This window comes from Podarcis tiliguerta (assembly GCF_965153285.1).
Source record: "Podarcis tiliguerta genome assembly, chromosome: 6".
Classification (NCBI taxonomy): Eukaryota; Metazoa; Chordata; class Lepidosauria; order Squamata; family Lacertidae; genus Podarcis; species Podarcis tiliguerta.
Genome location: NC_139539.1, coordinates 4,535,749 through 4,559,082, shown reverse-complemented (window position 1 = coordinate 4,559,082; position 23,334 = coordinate 4,535,749). Strand labels below are relative to the sequence as shown.

The window sequence follows — 23,334 nt, the reverse complement described above, 5'->3', positions numbered from 1 at the left end:
TTGGGAGCAATTTCCATGGAAAATCCATTTGTCTAATTGAATTTCAGATGGCTCTGTTTATCCTATTATTTATTTATTGATGCATTCATTCATTCTATTTATACCCTGACTTCCTTTCTTCGAGGCCTTTTTCAGTTGCTCATTTCGACTCAAGGCTCTGAATGTTTTCACCCCTGCAGGTGTTCCGCTCACAGGTGCACTGCATCATGGGTTTTATAGTCTTAAAGCCGTGACAATACATTCATGTGCATGTGAGTTACCATGAAACACCTGAGCATACCAAACTATCTTGCAGTGAGTCACATTGTTCGGCAGTGACTCTCCAGAGTTTCAGACAGGTGACATTCACAGTCTTACCGAGAGATGCCAGTATGCCTGAAGGAGCATCTCCACCTCCATCATTCTGCCCGGACTCTGAGATCCAGCTCTGAGGGCCTTCTGGAGGTTCCCTCCCTGGGAGAAGTGAGGTTAAGGGGAACCAGGCAGAGGGCCTTCTCGGTAGTGGCACCCGCCATGTGGAACGCCCTCCCATCAGATGTCAAGGAAATAAACAACTATCTGACTTTTAGAAGACATCTGAAGGTCATCCCCTGTTTAGGGAAGTTTTTAATGTTTGATGTTTTATCATGTTTTTCATATTCTGTTGGGAGCCTCCCAGAGCAGCTGGGGAAACCCAGTCAGATGGGCAGGTTATAAGTAATATAAAGGTAAAGGGACCCCTGACCATTAAATGCAGTCGCGGATGACTCTGGCGTCGCGGGCTCATCTCGCTCTATAGGCTGAGGGAGCAGGCATTTGTCCACCGACAGCTTCCGGGTCATGTGGCCAGCATGACTAAGCCGCTTTTGGCAAACCAGAGCAGTGCACGGAAACGCCGTTTACCTTCCCGCCGGAGCGGTACCTATTTATCTACTTGCACTTTGACGTGCTTTCAAACTGCTAGGTTGGCAGGAGCAGGGACTGAGCAACGGGAGCTCACCCCGTCACGGGGATTCGAACCGACAACCTTCTGATCGGCAAGCCCACCCATGTCAAGTAATATCTTCTTCTTGTGATTTAGTGCTTCTGCGCATGCGCAAAGCGCGATTTAGTGCTTCTGCGCATGTGCGACCACTGAAACCTGGAAATAACCCATTCTGGTACTTTTGGGTTTTGGCGCGTCCGTAATCCGAAAAAATGCAACCTGAAGCATCTGTAACGCTAGGTATGACTGTAAAGTGCTGCCAGATTAGACAAAATTACAGGAAATGATTTGGTGTGGATACGATTAAAATGTTGCAATAGGCGAGATGTGGTGAGGATACCGGACACTCATTTTCAGGCTGTTCAGACCACAAGAGGCTCTCCTGCAGTAAATCTGAATGAGACATCAGAGGTCCTAGGAAGTCTGCCAGCGGTTTCGAAACACAGTCCTGCTATGATTCCAAAGCAAAACACACATTCCTGTTTATCCTTCCTCGATCCTATTTCCAGCTTACTTCAGAATCCATGCCAGGTTTAAATCTCTAGTGCTAAGGGGAGCACGAACACATCTGAGATTCCCAGGCTTGTTGACTTTGGGATTAGGAGCAACCTAAACATTAAGGATGTGGGTGGCGCTGTGGGTTAAACCACAGAGCCTAGGGCTTGCCGATCAGAAGGTCGACAGTTCGAATCCCCACGACGGGGTGAGCTCCCGTTGCTCAGTCCCAGCTCCTGCCAACCTAGCAGTTCGAAATCACACCAGTGCAAGTAGATAAATAGGTACCACTCCAGTGGGAAGATAAACAGCATTTCCGTGCACTGCTCTGGTTTACCAGAAGCGGCTTAGTCATGCTGGCCACATGACCCAGAAGCTGGATGCCGGCTCCCTCGGCCAATAAAACGAGATGAACACCACAACCCCAGAGTCGGCTACGACTGGACCTAATAGTCAGGGGTTTCTTTACCTTTAAACATTAAGAAGATATCCTGAGCGACTTGCTGAGGAATGTCAATAGACTTGACTCCTAAATTAAGAGCCTAGCCTTTCCTTTCCCCAGTGATGTGATATTTTCTGTTTCCTCTATTCTGGGAGTAAAGGGACCCACAGGTCAGGCCGTGGGGAGATGTATGTTCTCTTGTTTTCTCTCAGTGACAGCTTCCCTCTTCTTCTTTCCACGAGAGCGCACAACAAGCAGAATGGCAACTGGTGATGATTTTCCCAAGTGCAGAGATGTCAGCACGATGCAAAAAAAAGAACGCTCAGAAATGTCTCTGACCTAGAAAAGCTCATCATGGCACAGATGCCAAGCCTGGAAAGGAAAGAAAGAAATTGGCAGTGATCATTTAGGAATCATAGAATCTTAAGAGTTGGAAGGGGTGTGAGGGTCATCTAGCCCAACCCAATAAGAAATTATTATTTAAATTTTACTAACAATTTGACAAGGGCAAACCACGTCCCATGAAATTCAGCCTTAGAGAGAGAAAAAGAAGGATTCGAAACCTGCAGGACCAGAGATGCTTAGAAGACTGGAGTAAATAACCGAACTATTTGAGAAGTAATTGTAATGAATTGTATTTGCAATTTGAAATATTGCAAGAAAGACTATGAGGAGAATTATTAGTTAATTAAGAATAATAGAGAAATTAAGAAATGCAGAATAAGTGATAAAGAGCGAAAAATCATCAGAGGAGGTGACAGAAGTCAAAAATATTGTCTAAGATAAGAAATTATGTTATATGAATGTTGGAAATGATATGTTTAAAAAACTAATTTTTCTTTTATGATTTTTCTGATATTGTAAGTGAGCCGGAACTGGTCTGCGACCGTAATAATAAAATTCATTCATTCAACCTGAAGCCTTTCGACTGGGTATAACAGGTAGGCCCCCAATGACATAAAGGAGACCTTACAAGCGTCCCTATTTTCCTGACAGGGGCGTCTTACCCATAGAGGTTAGTGGCGCTGGGCGCCAGGGCGCCAAGTTCTGGAGGGCACCAGGGAAGAGGCGGAGGCTGGATGTGGCGCCCCCTAGAATCAGCTGGCCGCCCTCACCCGCCTCCACCATGCCATGCCGAAGCAGCGCCCTCCAGCCACTGCCTGCCTCCTCCAGCCCTGCCCGCAGCGCCGTCCTCCTTAAAAAAAGGTTCACAACTCTGGGAAGGGGGGGAGTGCTGGAGGGAGCTTTGCACCACAGCTTCGGATATGCTTAAGACGGCGGCCCTGTTTCCAGGGACAGTCCTGGATTTACAGAAGCTGTCCTGGTTTCTGATCCCGGAATTCGTAGGAGGAATAGATGTGTTGCGGGTGGGTGGGATGCGGAGCCCTCATTGCAACGGCCAGGAACTTAGATAATACAACAAGGCTTTCTCTTTCTCTCTCTATTTTTTTAAATATTGATCGCTTAAGAATTGATGCTTTTGAATTATGGTGCTGGAGGAGACTCTTGAGAGTCCCATGGACTGCAAGAAGATCAAACACATTCTTTCTTAAGGAAATCAGCCCTGAGTGCTCCCTGGAAGGACAGATCCTGAAGCTGAGGCTCCAATACTCTGGCCACCTCATGAGAAGAGAAGACTCCCTGGAAAAGACCCTGATGTTGGGAAAGATGGAGGGCACAAGGAGAAGGGGATGACAGACGACGAGATGGTTGGACAGTGTTCTCAAAGCTACCAATATGAGTTTGACCAAACTGCGGGAGGCAGTAGAAGACAGGAGTGCCTGGCGTGCTCTGGTCCAGGGGGTCACGAAGAGTCGGACACGACTAAACGACTAAACAACAACATTATCCTTTGGTTTTTTGTTTGTTGACGTTTTTTTTTTCTTTTTTTAACTATTAAAACCATAATAATAAAAAATGTCATCGAGGGCCAGAGAGCCCAAGTTCTCCTTGTGACAAGCACTGAAAGAGTTAACCTGTTGGCTCTTGTAATAGAAACTGGCTGGGCTGCAATGAGCACCCAGATAAGTTGAAATGTGTTGGAGGCATTAACAGGCATTAACACATAGATAAGATGAATTGGGGTGGGCTTGGGAGAGAGGGTGTGTGTGTGTGTGTGGAGAGGGGCTGCCATGCCTTGCCAAGGTGAAGCTGTTCCAGGTGGACCTCCAACAGGGCAATAAATGGCCCCACCCTTTCCCCCTTCTACCCCATTACAAAATAAATACATAAAGTCCACCTGGGAGTTTCTGCAGTTCCCTGCTGATAGTAATGCCAAGGTGCCTTGCTTTATGGCCACTGCTCTGAGAAGAAAAAGGAGCCGAGCTGTAATAATGGGGTGGGAAGACCTTCAAGAGGATGAATAGGATAAGGTGAGCAAACAGCCCTTCCCAAGTATCACCCAAAGGCCAGAGAACTGAGATTGACGCCCATCTTAGAGTCTCTGGTTCAAAGAGAGAACTTCGCTGCTCAGCTACTGGTGGATGCATAGGAGGTTAATGAAAAATATATGACTTATCAGTTATGGCCATCTTTTTGCAATCCCCAATTCTTCTTCCTCCTCTTCTTCTTCTTCTTCTTCTTCTTCTTCTTCTTCTTCTTCTTCTCCTCGGATACAGCCATCTCTTTGCAATCCCTAATTCTTCTTCCTCTTCTTCTTCTTCTTCTTCTTCTTCTTCTTCTTCTTCTTCTCTTCGGATACAGCCATCTCTTTGCAATCCCTAATTCTTCTTCTTCTTCTTCTTCTTCTTCTTCTTCTTCTTCTTCTTCCTTTTTCTTCTCCTCTCCTCCTTCTCCCTGTGTTGGCTCCGGGTTTTCCTGGCCCCGGAGCACCACTGGGCAGTCGGCCGGGTGGCTGGGTGGCCGGGTGCTCTCGCTCCTGGCTCTATTTGGGCTGTGTGGGGAGAGGATCATCAGCGGTTCCCCCAGTTGACGTGCCGGGCGTCCCCAGTTCCCCCTTAGCAGCGGCAGTCTCAGCAGCCCGGAGCCAGCCTGGTAGCGCAGTTGGCTCTGGCTGGCCTCAGGAGCTGCTCGCTGCCGTGGCGCCCGCCATTTTGCCTTGCCGGAAGTCCCCATATGATGTGTCTTGTGCCGTTGAACCAATCACACAACATTCATTCCCTACTAATAAATCTGCAACACTTAAAATATAAATCCGGGGACATTAAATGAAATCCAGGGACGGATTTTGTCCGGGGACAGATTTGTATATCCGGGGACTGTCCCCGGGAAACGCATACGTCTGGTAACCATAACTCAAGAACACTTCAGTCAAGTCATCACAGGTTTGTGGAATAGTGGCCTGTTACAAGTAGTTACCTTAAGCCTTTCTACTGTCACATGCTTGGAGCATTTGCAAGCTTCTGGTCCTTATTTTAAATCTCTCTCTCTCTCTCTCTCTCTCCCACCCATATAACCCTCTCTCATTCTCAAGGATTAATCTGAGTCATCATGACTCACGAGATCTAAATCCTAGGATTTTGACTCTCAATCTGTTTTCATAGAATCATAGAATTGTAGATTTGGAAGGGATCCCAAGGGCAATCTAGTCTAACCCACTGCAATGTCAATATTCTTCTTAAATTATTGTGCCCAGAACTGAACACAATAGTCCAGGTGTGGCCTGACCAAAACAGAATAGAGCGGGACTATCAATTTCCTTGACTTGGACACTAGACGCCTCTTGATGGAGCCTAGAATAGCATTTGTTGTTGTTGTTGTTGTTGTTTGCTGGTGCATCGCACTGTTGACTCATGTTAAGCTTGTCCACTAAGACCCCTAGATCCTTTTCAGATGTTCCACTGGCAAGCCAGTTCTCCCCCATCTTATATTTGTGCAGCTGGTTCTTTCTCCCTAAGTGTCAAACCTTACATTTGTCCCTACTAGAATTTGGGGGGGGGGGCACAGTTCTCCAACATGTTATGGTCCCTTTGACTCCTGATTCGGTCTTCTGCGGCATTAGCTACCCCTCTCAGTTTGGTGTCATCTGCATATTTGCTGAGCGTCCTCTCAATTCCTTTGTCCAAGTCATTTATACAGTGGTATCTCGGGTTACGGGGATGCAGGTGGCACTGTAGGTTAAACCACAGAGCCTAGGACTTGCCGATCAGAAGGTCGGCGGTTCGAATCCCCGCAACGGGGTGAGCTCCTGTTGCTCAGTCCCAGCTCCTGCCAACCTAGCAGTTCGGAAGCACCTCAAAGTGCAAGTAGATAAATAGGTACCACTCCGGCGGGAAGGTAAACAGAGTTTCCGTGCGCTGCTCTGGTTTGCCAGAAGCGGCTTAGTCCTGCTGGCCACATGACCCAGAAGCTCTACGCCGGCTCCCTCGGCCAGTAAAGCGAGATGAGCGCCGCAACCCCAGAGTCGGTCACGACTGGACCTAATGGTCAGGGGTCCCTTTACCTCAGGTTACAGATGCTTCAGGTTACAGACTCTGCTAACCCAAAAATAGTACCTCGGGTTAAGAACTTTGCTTCAGGATGAGAACAGAAATCGCACGGCAGCAGCGGGAGGACCCATTAAGCTAAAGTGGTGCTTCAGGTTAAGAACAGTTTCAGGTTAAGAATGGACCTCCGGAATGAATTAAGTTATTAACCCGAGGTACCCTGTGGCACCCCACTTATCACTTTTCCCCAGGATGACAAGGGCACTTTTGGGGTTCGGTCAGTCATCAAATCCACCTAACTGTTATTTCATCCCGCCCAAATTTTACCAGCTTCTCTCCAAGAATATCAAGGGGGCCTTTGTCAAAAACCTTACTGAAATCAAGATACAGTACATTCCAAGCATACCCCTGATCCACCAAGCTTGTAACTCTATCATTGCTGGGACTTGGTCCTTGGCACGTGTCCAGTCATAATAGAAAGGAAAATGCCTCTGATCATGTACAGAGAGCATTTTCCCCACCACAGCAATCCCCTCTCCCCCCCCTTCCAATTCCACATAAGTGCTCCTATTGTCTCCTATCTCTGCCTAGGACTGCCAACTGACCTGAAAATATTGGCTTCATTTGCTCCTGGGCCTACATATTATAATGCCAACTGATCAGGAAAAAACAAGCTGCCCTGCGTCTATGCCTCTAACAGCTACTTGCTCCTTAGAAATCAGCAGGTGAAACTTTTCCTGGCATGGAGATAGCATGTTCAGCGGCTAATTCGGCTGTTCAAGGTGCACAGGAACAAGGTCCAGTTTTTTTTAAAAAAGTTGGCAATCCTCTCTCAGCCCTGAGGAAAATCCGTCCTCTGACGCTTGTATTTCTATTAGGAAGAAAGTCTCCTTTGATAGCAATGGGGGATTCCCTGCTCAAAGCAAAGTGCAAGCTTTGACTGCAGTCTTAAACTCAATGACAGTCAAAGCATTTTTATCTCATTCTTCAAGAAAAAACAAAAGCAAAACTCCCCAGAGCAGCTTACACATCTCAGTGATAAAGGAAACTCTGGGGCTGGCCAGGGGGTGCTTCCCAGGCCCCTGTGGGGCAGTGTGAGGAGGCACCTCTCTTTGGGCAGGGGAGGGCAGCTCAGAGACTAGGGGCGGTGGCAGCTGCTGCCCAGAGGACCCCCAAGTCGAGGGGAGAAGAGAGAAGGCTGAGGGAATGCTCCACAAGGGAGGGTGTTAGAAAAGGGCTGCCAGATCTGCAGGCAAGGGGTGGCGTAACTGGGCTCCTGAGCCCCACAGGGGTGCCACAGAAAGGGTGTAGTTGGTCAAGGGAGCCGTGGACCCAAAAAGGTTGAAAACCTCTGCTGTATGGGATTGGTAGGGAAGAGATTTTCATAGAACTGCAGAGTTGGAAGTGAAATAAAAAATTAAGGTCTTAGATATATGTACAGTGGTACCTCGGGTTAAATACTTAATCCGTTCCAGAGGTCCATTCTTAACCTGAAACTTCTTAACCTGAAGCACCACTTTAGCTAATGGGGCCTCCTGCTGCTGCTGCGCCACCGGAGCACGATTTCTGTTCTCATCCTGAAGCAAAGTTCTTAACCCGAGGTATTATTTCTGGGTTAGCGGAGTCTGTAACCTGAAGCATATGTAACCTGAAGCATATGTAACCTGAAGTGTATGTAACCCAAGGTACCACTGTATATAAAAGATAAATGTTCATAACTGCATATATAAACCACATGTCTGAAACCCCACAGAAAAAGTCCCGAAACCATTTTGTCCCTCCCAAATTGACCTCAAATATTTCTCTGCAAGGTCGAAGGAAAATGGAAAAGCCTCCCCATTGTCTTTTCCTTCACAAATCCTGTCTTAATGGTATGTCTGTGTATGAATAGGGCGAGCCTGTGACCTGGCCCGGGAACTAAGTATTTATCATTATAAAAGACTGGCCAGGCTCTCAAGGTAATCCAATCAAGTGACCATTAACAGGTAATCTGCCAGACAGGAGATAAACAACACACTCAGATTTCTGTTGTAGACCACCCTTTCTGTGATGTAGGTATGATGTATCTGGGGGGTGGTCTTGGGTTACACCCCTTCTGTGATGTATGTATGATGTTTCTGGGGGTGGTCTTGGACTCAAGGGCGGGCAATTTAAAATGTCTATATAAGGGCGGACACACCTGGGTTCTGGGTCCTCCTCCTTTCCTGCGTGAGAGGGGAGCACCCTGTTGCAACAGTTCAATAAAGATCAGGCTTACGAGCTGCTTTGCTTCTCAATATTCTCTGGTTGGCCTCTGTTCTTTTCTCCGACCGATGGAGAACCTACAAAGGACTCTATAAAGGCTCTTGTGTCCCCCATAAGGGAATAAGGGCAGATTTTTGTTTATTACAGAAGGGACCTCTAGAGCCATCTAGTCTAACCCCCTGCACTGCAGGAATCACAGCTATCCATCTAACCGCTGCTTAAAAACCTCCAGTGAAGGAGAGAGTGCACCTTTTGGGGAAATCTGTTTCATTTTTGAACAGAACAGCTCTTGCCACCGGAATGTTCTTCCTGGTGTTTAGAATCATAGAGTTGGAAGAGACCACAAGGGCCATCGAGTCCAACCCCCTGCCAAGCAGGAAACATCATCAGAGCACTCCTGACATATGGTTGTCAAGCCTCTGCTTAAAGACCTCCAAAGAAGGAGACTCCACCACACTCCTTGGCAGCAAATTCCACTGTCGAACAGCTCTTACTGTCAGGAAGTTCTTCCTAATGTTTAGGTGGAATCTTCTTTCTTGTAGTTTGGATCCATTGCTCCGTGTCCGCTTCTCTGGAGCAGCAGAAAACAACCTTTCTCCCTCTTCTATGTGACATCCTTTTATTTATTTGAACATGGCTATCATATCACCCCTTAACCTCCTCTTTTTAGTCAGAATCTCCTTTCTCGTCTTTTGAATCCCTTGGTTTGGGTCCCACCCTCTGGAGCAGGATAAAACAAACTGGATCCATCTTCCCTCATGACAGCTCATCTGGACTGCAGCTGGGGAGTAAAGTGGAAATACCTTGGCCCAAATGTATAATGCAGATTGGAAGAAATTTAAGGAACATTTGAGAAAATACGTTAATATTTAAATCTTAGAATAGCTTTGGAAGTGGATATAGGCTGTAGGGTTAGATGTAGAAGACAGTGTGTTTTAAAATAGTATTATTTGTAAGTGACAAAATGTGGAGATTTTTATGGTTAAAGTAAGTGTGATTTTTTAACAAAATGGTTAGAAATTATGATATATGTAAACTGCTAAAGATGAGGTAAAATGAAAATCAGATGTGGGGACTTGGGGAAGCCCATCTAACAATGTTTAGAAAAAATAAGGACAAGAATTTGTTTGTGTTGTTTGTTTTTCTGTTTGTGTTGTTTATTTGTGTTATAAAATGAATAATATTTTTTTTAAAAAAACCCACAAATGTATAAAGCAGGTGGGACCTCCATACCTCCCCCCCCCCCGGTGCCTGCACTGATCCTGCTACCGGATTTTTCGCTCTTTAAGATGCACCAGACCACAAGACGCACCTAGTTTTTGGAGGAGGAAAACCAGAAAAAAAATATTCTGAATCTCAGAAGCCAGAACAGCAAGAGGGATCGCTGCGCAGCGAAAGCAGCAATCCCTCTTGCTGTTCTGGCTTCTGGGATAGCTGCGCAGCCTGCATTCTCTCCATAAGACGCACACACATTTCCCCTTACTTTTTAGGAGGGAAAAAGTGAGTCTTATAGAGCAAAAAATACGGTAATTCAGTCCACCCGGGTGATGCAATCTTCATTTTTAAAAAAATAAATAAAAACCAACCCTCGCATCTCGTTCAGGCCTGCCTTAGCTGCATTTGTCCCAGATCTCAGAGTGGCTCCAGTCCTGCTCTCAAGGATGTTGTCAGTGTGTGTGTGTTGCGTGTGTTTACTATTGTGTGCATCTGAAAGTTCCTGTGCAGGGTTTGGCCCCTCTCAATCATCCCAGGGTTATTCCCAGGCTGGGCGAGGCTGTTTGGGCAGCATCACTGCATGACTGACAGGCTCTCCAGAGCTCAAAAGAGGACAGCTCGGATCCAGGAGAAGCATGTCGGGGCAGATCCCTCAGGAAGTGAGTGGCAGACAGGCCGGAGCCCCGCTGCAGAGTGAGGACAGCTGCAACTTCTACCAGCCGGCTTCTTCCGGAGCAAGCTCACCCCAGCAGGTGGAAATCTGCAGCCAGGAGCAAAACCAGGTCAGGCTATTTTGGAGCAAACAGATCCAGGCATGCTTTTCTGCCTGGCTGAGTACAGCTTTCATATTTCGCTCTGGAGAGAGAGAAGACAACACTTCTTCACGCAGTGCATAGGGAACTCTATGCCACAGGAGGCTTTAAAAGATTAGGCAAATTTGTGGAGGAGAGGGCTTGTTGTTTAGTTGTGTCTGACTCTTCGTGACCCCCTGGACCAGAGCACCCCAGGCACTCCTGTCTTCCACTGCCTCCCGCAGTTTGGTCAAACTCATGTTTGTAGCTTCGAGAACACTGTCCAGCCATCTCGTTCTCTGTCGTCCCCTTCTCCTTGTGCCCTCCATCTTTCCCAACATCAGGGTCTTTTCCAGGGAGTCTTCTCTTCTCATGAGGTGGCCAAAGTATTGGAGCCTCAGCTTCAGGATCTGTCCTTCCAGTGAGCACTCAGGGCTGATTCCCTTCAGAATGGAGAGGTTTGATCTTTTTGCAGTCCATGGGACTCTCAAGAGTCTTCTCCAGCACCAGAATTCAAAAGCATCAATTCTTCGGCAATCAGCTTTCTTTATGGTCCAGCTCTCACTTCCATACATCACTACTATGAAAACCATAGCTTTAACTATATGGACTTTTGTTGGCAAGGTGATATGCCTTGCCGTGGCGAAGGGGCTTGAATAACTCGGAGAAGCTATGAGCTATGCTGTGCAGGGCCACCCAAGATGGACATGTCATAGTGGAGAGTTTTGACCAAATGTGATCCACCTGGAGCAGGAACCGGCAAGCCACTCCAGTATCCCTGCCAAGAAAACCCCATGGACAAAGACAACAGGCAACCGGAGTATACTGAGAAGCAAAGTGGCTAGTAAGCCTGATCTCTATTAAAGGAACTGTTGCAACAGGGTCCCCACACACCACACGCAGGAGGGAGAACCCTGGACAATGGTGCTCAAGCCCTGATACAGACTTTTGAAATTGCCCACCATGTAGCTCAAGACCACCCCCCCCCCCAAACATTATACATCACAGAAGGAGGCGGTCTACAGCAAAAATCCTGGCTGCCAGGGTATCTTATAATGGTCACTGATTGCATTACCTGGGCAGCCTGGCCATTTTTTCCTGATGGTTAATACTTTAGTTCCTGAATCCTGGGCAGAGGCTCACCCTATTCATGCACAAATTCGCCCTTAAGACAGGATTTGCAAGGAAAAAGACAATGGGATGGCTTTCCCCATTTGCCTCCCTTCCTGCAGAGGAATATTTGAGGTCCTTGGGAGAGTCCAAATGGCTTCAAGATTGCTCTCCCAGACCATTTTAGGCATATCATGGTTCATATATGTGTGCATTTATGAATATTTATTCTGTATTTGAAACCTTAAAATTATTATAACAAGGTTCTGGGTTCGAGCCCCACATGGAGCAAAAGTTTCCCTTATTGCAGGGGGTTGGACTAGATGACCCTCGTGGTCCCTTTCAACTCTATGAGTCCGTGAATTCTGTGAATTCTACTGCTCCTCCCATAGCTTCAGCAAGCTTGGCTCCAAAGCAGCAACCAGTCATGGCTCCTGGTCTCTTAGTGCATCCTCCAAGCCAAGATGGGTCTGTCCAGCAGCTCATGGATAATAATAATATTAATAATATTAATAATAATATATAAATAAATAAAAATAATGTATTTATACTCCATCCATCTGGCTGGGCTTCCCCAGCCACTCTGGGCGACTTCCAACACAATATTAAAATACAGTAACGCCTCAAACATTAAAAGCTTCCCCAAACAGGGCTGCCTTCAGAAGTCGTCTAAAAGTCTGGTAGTTGTTGTTCTCTTTGACATCTGGTGGGAGGGCGTTCCACAGGGCGGGTGCCACCACTGAGAAGGCCCTCTGCCTGGTTCCCTGTAACTTGGCTTCTCACAATGAGGGAACCGGCAGAAGGCCCTCGGAGCTGGACCTAAGTGTCCAGGTAGAGCGATGGGGGTGGAGATTCTCCTTCAGATATACTGGACTGATGCTATTTAGGGCTTTAAAAGCCAGCACCAACACTTTGAATTGTGCTTGGAAATGTGCCCTTTGTCCTCCCTCTTGTTCCCAGCACACCTGCAGTAAAAGGACACTTTTCCTGTCACCTCACACCTCTCTCCGTCACCTTGGCAACCCCTGTTTTGCACAGACCTGAGCCCCTTTGATCTGTAAATGCATGGCTATTGTTTTATAATAGCTTGCCAGGGCAGTTTGCATAACTCGGCCCAGGAATTCCTTGTCTGGCACAGTTCTGTAGCTTGAATTTCCCTTTCCTCTCCCCAATATTACATAGATTCTGACACTCATTAACTTCTTGGGTTTAGGGGTGTCTCCCCAACAACGCAGTAAAATTCAAACCAGTAGATATTAAGCAAAATCCAGTTCAAACTGCTCCGTTTAAGTCACGCAACGAAACTGATGAACTTCATCTAGTGACACAAGCTTCTCAAAGTTTGATAGTGTGCTGGTCCTGGGGGCTAACCGAGAGGCAAGGTCCGAGTCCAGTCCGAGGTTGATGGTGCGGTATGGAGGCTGTCCGTCAAGGCTGTAGCTGGGTCCAAGGCGGGGAGTCGGGTGGGGTCAGGAGCTCTGGCAGAAGAGCAGGACAGGGTGCAGGCAGGAACAGGCTAGCAACAACGTTGCTCCCACAACTTGGGACTGGGGCTGGCTGGCTTTTATCTGCCCCGAGGCATAGGGTGGCCCCGGTCCACAGGTGACTTGCATCTCCTGGCCTGGAGGCAAGCACTCCTCCTGCGGGAACTTAGTTCCCTCCACCTCTCTGCCCTGAGCCTCTGCAGCTCAGGAGAGGCTGGAGGGCTACTGGACCCAGAGGCAACCTCCTCTTCCCCTGACGGGGCTGAGAGTGGAGCACCTTCAAGCAATGGGTCCTCCATCACCTCAGGAGCCAGAGCAGACTCAGCTGGTGCCTGCACCTGAGGACCCAGCACAGGTGAGGACCCTTCAGGCTCAGGCCCCAGCCCCGGCTCAGCTGGTTCTGGAGGCGGGGACTCCTGTGCAGGCTGGGATTCCTCAGGTTGAGCCTCTGAGTCCGAATCCCAGGCCATCGCAGATAGCCATTTGCATGGCCAGAACCCTCCTGCCACCCCCTTGCCTCTTAGTGCCCCACCCCACAAAATATCTCCCCCCCCCATCCCTTTGGGGGTGGGGAACTTCCCACTTTGGGAATCACTGGTGTATACTAATTCACTCCTGGGCAAGGCCTGAAAAGATGTTGGAGAAGCAAGATTTTGCTCTGAATGCTTATATCCATGGATCAGCAAACTAAGGCCCGGGGGCCGGATCTGGCCCAATCGCCTTCTGAATCCAGCCTGCAGACAGTCCAGGAATCAGCGTGTTTTTACATGAGTAGAATGTGTCCTTTTAGTTAAAATGCATCTCTGGGTTATTTGTGGGGCATAGGAATTTGTTCAATTTTTTAATATATATTTTTGAAAATATAGACCCACAAGGTCTGAGGGACAGTGGACTGGCCCCCTGCTGAAAAAGTTTTCTGATCCCTGCTTTAACCAACCCACTTACAATGGGGACCAGGGCGGGTTACCCAAGAGGCGAGTCAAGGGGACTGCCTCAGGCGGCAGAATCCACCAGGGCAACAGTTTCCAATGCAAATCTTTCTTGTCCCCACTGTTCCAGATGTACCATATTTTTCGCTCCATAGGACACAGCTTTTCCCTCCTAAAAAGTAAGGGGAAATGTGTGTGCGTCTTATGGAGCGAATGCAGGGGGGAGGCAGGCAGGAAAAGCCCCCAAGAGCTGCACACAAGCTCCAAACGGCTCTTGCGGGCTTTTCCCCAGGAGCGAGAAGGGGCTGACACAGCCAGTCAGTCCCTTCTCCCTCCTCGTAGAAAAGCCCGCAGGAGCCGCACGCTCCTTAAAGGGTGCGCGGCTCCTGTGGGCTTTTGCGGGAGGTGGGGGAACTGCCATAGCCGCTCGCAGCCTCTCCCAGCGGGATGGATCGTGCTCGCGGTCTTGGCTTCTTTGCTCTTTGGGGCTGGGGGGGGGGATATGTTTTTTCTTGATTTCCCCCTCTAAAAACTAGGTGCACCTTATAGAATCATAGAATCATAGAGCTGGAAGAGACCACAAGGGCCATCGTGTCCAACCCCCTGCCAAGCAGGAAACACCATCAGAGCACTCCTGACATATGGTTGTCAAGCCTCTGCTTAAAGACCTCCAAAGAAGGAGACTCCACCACACTCCTTGGCAGCAAATTCCACTGTCGAACAGCTCTTACTGTCAGGAAGTTCTTCCTAATGTTTAGGTGGAATCTTCTTTCTTGTAGTTTGGATCCATTGCTCCGTGTCCGCTTCTCTGGAGCAGCAGAAAACAACCTTTCTCCCTCCTCTATGTGACATCCTTTTATATATTTTATGGTCCAGTGCGCCTTATCGAGCGAAAAATACGGTAGATCTTCCCTCACCTGTTCTTCCCTGGCCAGGAGTGGGAGTGGGACCCCATTTTGGAGTCCACCTCAGGTGCCAAAATGTATTGGGCCAGCCCTGCTGGGGGCTCTTATGCTTGTTCCAAGTTGCTTGTTTCGGGTTTGCAGCCTGCGGACAAATAAAAAATGATTGATGCACAACCGTTTCTTACAAGTCAAGACCGTTCTTGCACCAGGGTCCCTCCCTCTCGCTCGCTCTCTTCCCAGGTTTTGCAACACTTGCTTTGCTGATATTTAATACCAAAGATCTTTCAGAGGAGCCTAAATCTTCCAAAGAGTCCCACACCTGCAAATATCACCTTGCCATGATCTCGTTCGATCATCGGAAAGAAAGCCAGGCTGGCTTTATTACTATTAATAATAATAAATTTTATTTATACCTCGCCCTGCCCGGCCACACTTCCGTTTTGAGTGTTACGCTGAGGTCTGTCTGTTTTTGCTATTTATTTTGTGTTTTTGCGGCTCTTTGTTTTTGTGACTGTGTGGAACCCAGTTCAGCTACTGATTGATTGATTGTGTGACTGCAGTACATTGTTTATTGTTTTCATTTTATGGATCAATGGTCTCGTTAGGTAATAAAATTCATGTTAAATTGATGGTTTAGGGGTTGTTTTTGAAAGTCTGGAACGGATTAATCCATTTTGCATTACTTTCTATGGGAAAGCGCGCCTTGGTTTTGGAACAGACTTCTGGAACGGATTAAGTTTGAGAACCAGGATACCACTGTATCCAATACTGATCTAGATGGTCTGACTCAATATAAATAACTTTAATTTGTTGCCCGGAGATCGACAAGATGGCTGGGGGTGAGTTGATGTTGATAGCCGTAGCGGGTGGGTGGGGGTCAGTGGTGAGCCCTTTGGGGGGGCGGGAGCTGGCAGCTGACCAAGAATGAACACACCAAATTCCAGTGCAGATCTGGCACATTTTTAGTCCTTAGAGGAAGTGTCACTAGCCTTGAGTTAGGGGGCCTGATTTGACAACCCCCCCCCCCCCCCCGATTTTTTCCCTGCGCTTTTGTTCCACCAATTTTGCTAGCAGTGGCAGACAAGGGGGCACAAAACAACCACCTTTATTTATTTCATAGAATTTATATTCTGCTTTTTTTTTTAGAAAACCAAAGAAGAAACAAAGCAGTTTACAAAAAGAATAAAACATTGAAATTCTCAGTAGAAAAACCACTCATTTACAACATTCAAAAAATAATTAAAGTCAACGATTAGCTAAAAGCCTGGTTAATGTCAATATTCCACAGGTTTGGATAGGCTTGTGTGAAACCTTTGGTAGCTGCTGCCGGTCAGTGTAGGTGGTATGAGCTAGATGGAACAACGGTCTGGCTCAGCATAAGTCTTCCTACGTTCTAATAAACCGCCACTCCTCAAGAAAAGGGCGGCGGACGTGGCAACAGCTTGTAATTGTAATCACAGTGTCCGGATCCTTGACGTTCCTGTGTGTGGCAGCCTTGAGGACTAGGAACTTGCACAATCCATTGAAATTTAACAAAAGCAGGATGGTGCTCCAGGTAATGGATTCTACGCTTGCAGAGGAGTGCTGTGGAGGCGCAGAAAACATGTTGCGCCCTAGGAAAGCACCTTTCTGCAGTTGTCTGCCAACCTTTGCCTAGCTTATCGTTTTGTCAGCAAAGGAGATGATCTGAAGCGAGTATGACGAAGGAAGGATGACCAAGCTGTGTGTAAGAAGAGTGGGGCTGGCTATAAAGATAAGACCCACCCCTGCAAAACCCACAGAGCTCCCCCTCTCTTCCTTTTGCTTGCTGTTGCTCAATGATTATCATTCACCGAAGAACCTTTCCCAGCTTTGAAGTTTCAACACTCAAAACCGAAGCAGAGTTTCTGACGGGCACCAATGTTTGTTTGATTGGGAAAGATTTTGAGCAGGCGATCTGGGCCTTCCATGGCCAATTTGTAGTGGAAAGCAAAGAGCTGCAACACAGGAAAGGCAGAATTTGAGGCAAGAGCAGCACGCGCTGCCGTTAACCATTTGCAAGCCAAATCCACAATTTCCAGTGGCTACCAGCAACTACTTTTGAATTCTGGTGCTGGAGGAGACTCTTGAGAGTCCCATGGACTGCAAGAAGATCCAACCTCTCCATTCTGAAGGAAATCAGCCCTGAGTGCTCCCTGGAAGGACAGATCCTGAAGCTGAGGCTCCAAGACTTTGGCCACCTCATGAGAAGAGAAGACTCCCTGTAAAAGACCCTGATGCTGGGAAAGATGGAGGGCACAAGGAGGACGAGATGGTTGGACAGTGTTCTCGAAGCTACCAGCATGAGTTTGACCAAACTGCGGGAGGCAGTGGAAGACAGGAGTGCCTGGCGTGCTCTGGTCCATAGGGTCACGAAGAGTCAGACACAACTAAATGACTAAACAACAAGCAACTACCCTAACAACAACAACAACAATAATAATAAATTCTTTATGCCCTGCCCACCTGACTGCGTTTCCCCAGCCCCCACTCTGGGCAGCTCCCAACAGAATATTAAAAACACAATAAAACATCAAATATTAAAAACTTCCCTAAACAGGGCTGCCTTCAGATGTCTTCCAAAAGTCAGGTGTCTATTTCACTGACATCTGATGGGAAGACGTTCCATAAGGTGGGTGCCACTACCGAGAAGGCCCTGTGCCTGGTTCCCTGTAACCTCACTTCTTGCAGGAAGGGACCCACCTGAAGGTCCTCTGAGCTGGAGCTCAGTATCCAGGCTGAACAATGGGGGTGGAGACGCTCCTTTGGGTGGAGACGATGGGGGTGGAGACGCTCCTTTGGTGTTGACCTTTAAAGCCCATTTAGGGCTTTAAAGGTCAACACCAACACTTTGAATTGTGCTCAGAAACATACTAGGAGCCAATGGAGGTCTTTCAAGACCGGTGTTATGTGGTCTCAGCGGCAGCTCCCAGTCACCAGTCTAGGTGCCGTATTCTGGATTAGTTGCAGTTTCAGGGTCACCTTAAAAGGTAGCCCCAGGTAGATAGATAGATAGATAGATGATAGATAGATAGATAGATGATAGATAGATAGATAGATAGATAATTTATTACGGTCAGAGACCAGCTTATAAAACACACTTGGAGGTACAATCCCAGAAGGAAAACAAACATTTAAAACAATGTACAACAATAAGTTTAAAATTTATAAATGCGATAAGCATATAGACACTTAAAAGTTTAAGATAAGCTACCGCAGAGAGACGACTCAGAGTCACCCATGGAACCGAGTTTGGGGATTTTCTTAACGAACTAGTTTGGGTTGGGGGATGGTCTGCGCCTACAGATCTGTACACAGAATCTGGTGATCATCCGGGTCATCTTATGATCTTTGGCTAGCAGGAAAAGGTCAAATTTTTGCTTTTCCGGGAGGTCAGCGAGCCTCACCAGCAGGGTAGCCCCAGGTAGAGCGCATTGCAGTAGTCCAAGCGGGACATAACCAGAGCATGCAGCACTCTGGCCAGACAGTCAGATGAGCAGAACCCCTCCTGGGCTACATTTTAAAGTGCAAAACAGAGTGGCCCGATTCATTTCCCCCCTTCTTGCTGGGGCTGCTCCGAGTATTCCCATCTTAGGAGTTATACGGACGGGTTTTCCTCTCCCTCGGCCTAACTTCCCCCACCCATGACAGCAGAGACGCCCCCTCCAAGCATTTGGCACGATAACGGCTGCGTTGTATTTGATTCCCCGAACAAAGGACTTATTTGAAGGACTCTTTGTCGGACTGAGCACTGAGTTGTGGGCTTGGCAGTTGGTGCCAGGGCTGGAAGCCTGCCAGGGCAGCAAGAATGTGGAACAGTGTGTGTGTGTTTTGTGTGTGTGCCGCAGCTCTTCCACATAGACTGTTAAGCTTCTGCAAAAATGGAATGTCTTTTTTTCCCCTTCTTGCTGAAACCATCCCCCCTCCCTGTGACACACACACATGTTCCTGTTCCTAGCAAGGCCAGGTGGGGAACCCTCCTGAAAAGCACCATTCACTGCCGGCCAGAAGCTGAGGAAGGGCTGTGGCTCAGTGGCAGCACTCATGTTTTGCACGTAAAAACTCTCAGGTTCAATCCCTCACAGGATCTCCAGGTAGGACAGACTCCTTGCCAGAAACTCTAGAGTGCTGCTGCCAGCCTGTGTGGGTAATACTGCACAAGATGGACCAATGCATAGCTGTCAACCGTCCCTTATTTAGCGGGAAACTCCCTTATCCCAGCGCCGTGTCCCACTGCTGTCCCTTATTGATGATATCCCTTAAATTTCCCGGGTTTCATGCTCGCCCGGCTCGAGAGGGAAGCAGCGGCTCGGCGTCCTCTGCCACGAGAGAGAGAGTGCGCTGGCGCCGTCATCCTGGCACGAGGAGTTCCATCGGCCCTTCCCCGCCCGAGAGAGGGGGGGGGAGGGAGAGAGACTCTTGCCCATGCCGCCCGCGAGCCCAGAGGCGGCAGCAGTGGTAGCGGTTGAGGAGGCGGCCTTAGGGAGGAGGAAGAGGAGGGGATGGAGAGGGATGCAGAAGGGCGGCGCTTCAACGGCCGCTGCGGTGCTGCAACCGCCTCATGCCGGATTGACAGCATCTGTCAATTCTACCAATGTATGTAACTCTTTACAATAGCAACAGTGGCGTAACGTGGGTTGTCAGCACCCGGGGCAAGGCAAGTAATTTGCGCCCCCTAACCCGGGGCAAGGCAAGTAATTTGTGCCCCCTAACCCGGGGCAAGACAAGTAATTTGCGCCCCCCCCCCCCGCTGCACTGTCCCTCCCCCAGATAGTCCCGCGCTCTCTCTCTGCACCGCACTGCACCGCACGCCTGGCACCCTCCCCTCCACAGTGGGCGGCTACCTGGCGGCTCGGATCGGATTCGCACAGCCAGCACTGCAGTGAGAGAGAGTGAGTGAGCCAGGTAGGGGCAGAGAGCTGCGAGCGTGAGCGCGCCCCCCCCAGATGTTGCGCCCGGTGCGGCCGGCCCCCCCTGCACCCCCCACGCCACTGAATAGCAAAATCCCTTCTTTTGGCTGCTGATCCCTTATTTTCAAGGCTGCTGGTCCCTTATTTTCAAATCTGTAAGTTGACAGCTATGGACCAATGGTCTGGCTCAGACTTGTGGGTCAGAGCCTGTCTTGTAGGGGGAGCTGAACTAGATGACCTTTGGAGTCCCTTCCAGTGCTAGAATTCTATGATTCTATGAAGGCAGCTTGCAATGTTGTTGGTGTTGTTATTTATTAAATTTATATCCCGCCTTTCATCTGAAGATGATCTTCTTCTTCTTCTTCTCTGGCGATCCCTCGTAATAAATTATTATAATAATAATAATACAGTAGTGCCCCGCAAGACGAATGCCTCGCAAGACGGAAAACCCGCAAGACGAAAGGGTTTTCCATCTGCAGAGGCGCTTCACAAGACGAATTTCCCTATGGGCTTGCTTCGCAAGACGAAAATTGATGGAAAAAATTGAATTATTTTTTTTGCTCCAAAACCCCTTATTCTGAATCGCTAAGCTGCTAAAAGCATTTTAGCAGCAAAACCGCTAATCCCCCACCCCTAAAAAAGCCCTTTTTAGCCCTTAAAATGCCAATAGCGCTAATAGCGCTACTCCGTCAATGGGCTTGCTTCGCAAGACGAAAAGACCGCAAGACGAAAAGACTCCCGGAACGGATTCTTTTCGTCTTGTAAGGCACCACTGTAATTTATTTGTACCCCACCCATCTGGCTGGGTCTCCCCAGCCACTCTGGGCAGCTTCCAACAAAGATTAAAAATACATTAAAATGTCACACATTAAAAACTTCCCTGAACAGACAGCCTTCAGATGGCTTCTAAAAGTCAGAGAGTTGTTTATCTCTTTTGACATCTGATGGGAGGGCATTCCACAGGGTGGGTGCCACCACCGAGAAGGCCCTCTGCCTGGTTCCCTGTAGCTTTGCTTCTCGCAATGAGGGAACCGCCAGAAGGCCCTCGGCGCTGGACCTCAATGTACGGGCAGAACGATGGGGGCGGAGATGCTCCTTCGGGTATACTGGGCCGAACCCGTTTAGGGCTTTAAAGGTCAACACCAACACTTTGAATTGTGCTTGGAAACATCCTGGGAGCCAATGTAGGTCTATCAAGACCGTAGCTGACAGTGAGTCCGTAAGTGACTGTGGAGGCCTATTCTGGATCCACATATCCTGCCACAGTGGGGACATTGGTTTCCGGGCAGGACTTGATCCTGGTGAGGGTTTGCCAAGCGTGCCTTCCTCTTAGCATGTTTCTCACTTGCGTCCTGAGTTCAAGCATCTTTAAAGCCCATGACCCCTTTGGTAAAGGCTGATCTCCAACTGGAGCGCTCGCAGGCCAGTGTTTCCCAGTTGTCGGTGTTTATACTACATTTTTAAAAATTTGCCTTGAGAGAATCTTTGAACCTCCTTTGTTGACCACCGGCATTACGCTTTCCATTTTTAAGTTTGGAATAGAGTAGCTGCTTTGGAAGACGATCATCAGGCATCTGAACAACATGACCAGTCCAACGAAGTTGTTGTTGAAGAATCGTTGCTTCGACACTGCTTCTTCCGGTACTCTGGCAATAGTTCTCTTGTCTTCCCAAGTGATCACAGAGCAGTTGGCAACATAAAACCCTGATGTTATCATAATTGTAATATATTATTAGAATCAAGATTATGTCCCTGTAACAGCAACGAAATTGAAACCATCGGGCATGTCATCTTATACTGCCCATTATATCGAGACTCAAGAAAAGAGCTGATCGAGCCGATTCTGAGGAAAATACCTCGTAGCACAGACGACACCTATATCAGACACCTCTTAGCTGACAGAGACCCCGAAATCAACAGGCCTGTGGCGAAGTACTGTTACATTGCAACAAGAATAAGACGAGCAATGATGACAGCAACGGAGTTCAAATTGCAAACATCGAAGGAACGATAATAAACAGTAGTGACATTTGAATTGAATCCTTAAAACCTTAAGGGTCGAGACCTGGTCATAAACATAAGTTCCAATTCTTTTGATCTGGCCATATCTCCACTGTTGTATGTAGTGCCGTGGTACTTATACTGCCATATTTTATTTTATTTTATAAATTGCTTGCTGGTCATTGACCGTATTAAAGATATTTGATTTGATTATTAGAATCATAGAATTGTAGAGTTGGAAGGGATTCCCAAAGGTCATCTAGCCCAGCCCTCAGCCCATCAAGCCTTGTATTGTTTGCACTGACCTGCAGTGACTCTTTTGAGCCTCCTGCAGAAGACTTTCCTGGCCTTGCCAGTTCATGGTCTTTAGCCCTTGGAGCTTCTTTCCTAAAGGAGCAACACTGGCTTCTTCCGTGTTGTCCTTCTGCCGGCAGGTGAAGAATTTTTCCTGCAGGCTTTGGGGGCTCTTGCAAGGAAAGGACTTTCAAATGGGGCTTTTATTATCTGTAATTCAACAGGTTTGTTTCTTATCTCAATTCTGTAACTGTTTAATTATTTTCTAATGACGATCTTTTACTGCATATTATTCATCTCGTTTTTAATCTGCGCAATCCGCCTTGAGCCCCAGTCCAGGGAACAGGCAGGATATAAACAAAATAAGCAAAATAATAACCACTAGATATGCCACCTTGAACTCCTTGGAGGAAAGTCAAGCTATAAATGCAGCAAATAACTCAGATCAATATACTATAATAATTTTGAATTATGGTGCTGGAGGAGACTCTTGAGAGGCCCATGGACTGCAAGAAGATCAAAGCTCTCCATTCTGAAGGAAATCAGCCCTGAGTGCTCACTGGAAGGACAGATCCTGAAGCTCAGGCTCCAATACTATGGCCACCTCATGAGAAGAGAAGACTCCCTGGAAAAGACCCTGATGTTGGGAAAGGTTGAGGGCACAAGGAGAAGGGGACGACAGAGGACGAGATGGTTGGACAGTGTTCTCAAAGCTACCAGCATGAGTTTGACCAAACTGCGGGAGGCAGTGGAAAACAGGAGTGCCTGGCGTGCTCTGGTCCATGGGGTCACAAAGAGGCAGACACGACTAAACCTGTTACAAGTTGGTGTGATTTTTTTTATTTCATTTTTTTTACCCTCCTTAATTTTAATGTCTCTGTGGTTGGCTGGAAGTCGCTTTGGATTGCCCTGGGTAAGAGAAAGCGACTGACAAATTTAATAAATAAAATAGTACTTAATAAATAAATAAAATAATAATAATAATAATAATAATAATAATAATAATAATAATAATAATAATAATAATAATAATAATAATAATAGCACTCATCGGCTGAGCTGAGTAGGCGCCCCTTTCCTGGGCGCTGCAACCAGCTTGCCTTTTGCTCCGCTGCGCGCAAAGGCCACGCGCGCTTCCCATTTAGCC

General features: G+C 47.7%; 2 protein-coding genes across 5 annotated transcripts in view; one reads left to right on the top strand and one right to left on the bottom strand.

Moving 5' to 3' along the window:
- ANGPT4 (angiopoietin 4) overlaps positions 1-23,334 on the bottom strand; it is a 210,665-nt gene that overhangs the window by 79,809 nt on the left and 107,522 nt on the right. The window contains exon 10 of one of the 4 annotated variants that reach the window (XR_014512848.1): positions 3,539-3,751. The exons of 2 other annotated variants lie outside the window; for them this stretch is intronic. The gene's annotated coding sequence lies outside the window, so the exon portion shown is untranslated. Of the gene's footprint in view, positions 1-3,538; positions 3,752-17,220; positions 17,396-23,334 lie in introns of those variants that run through there. One more of the 4 variants, XR_014512849.1, reaches the window with a different exon arrangement.
- Positions 1-23,334, top strand: part of FAM110A (family with sequence similarity 110 member A) — a 273,110-nt gene that overhangs the window by 219,557 nt on the left and 30,219 nt on the right. The gene's annotated exons all lie outside the window — the stretch shown is intronic.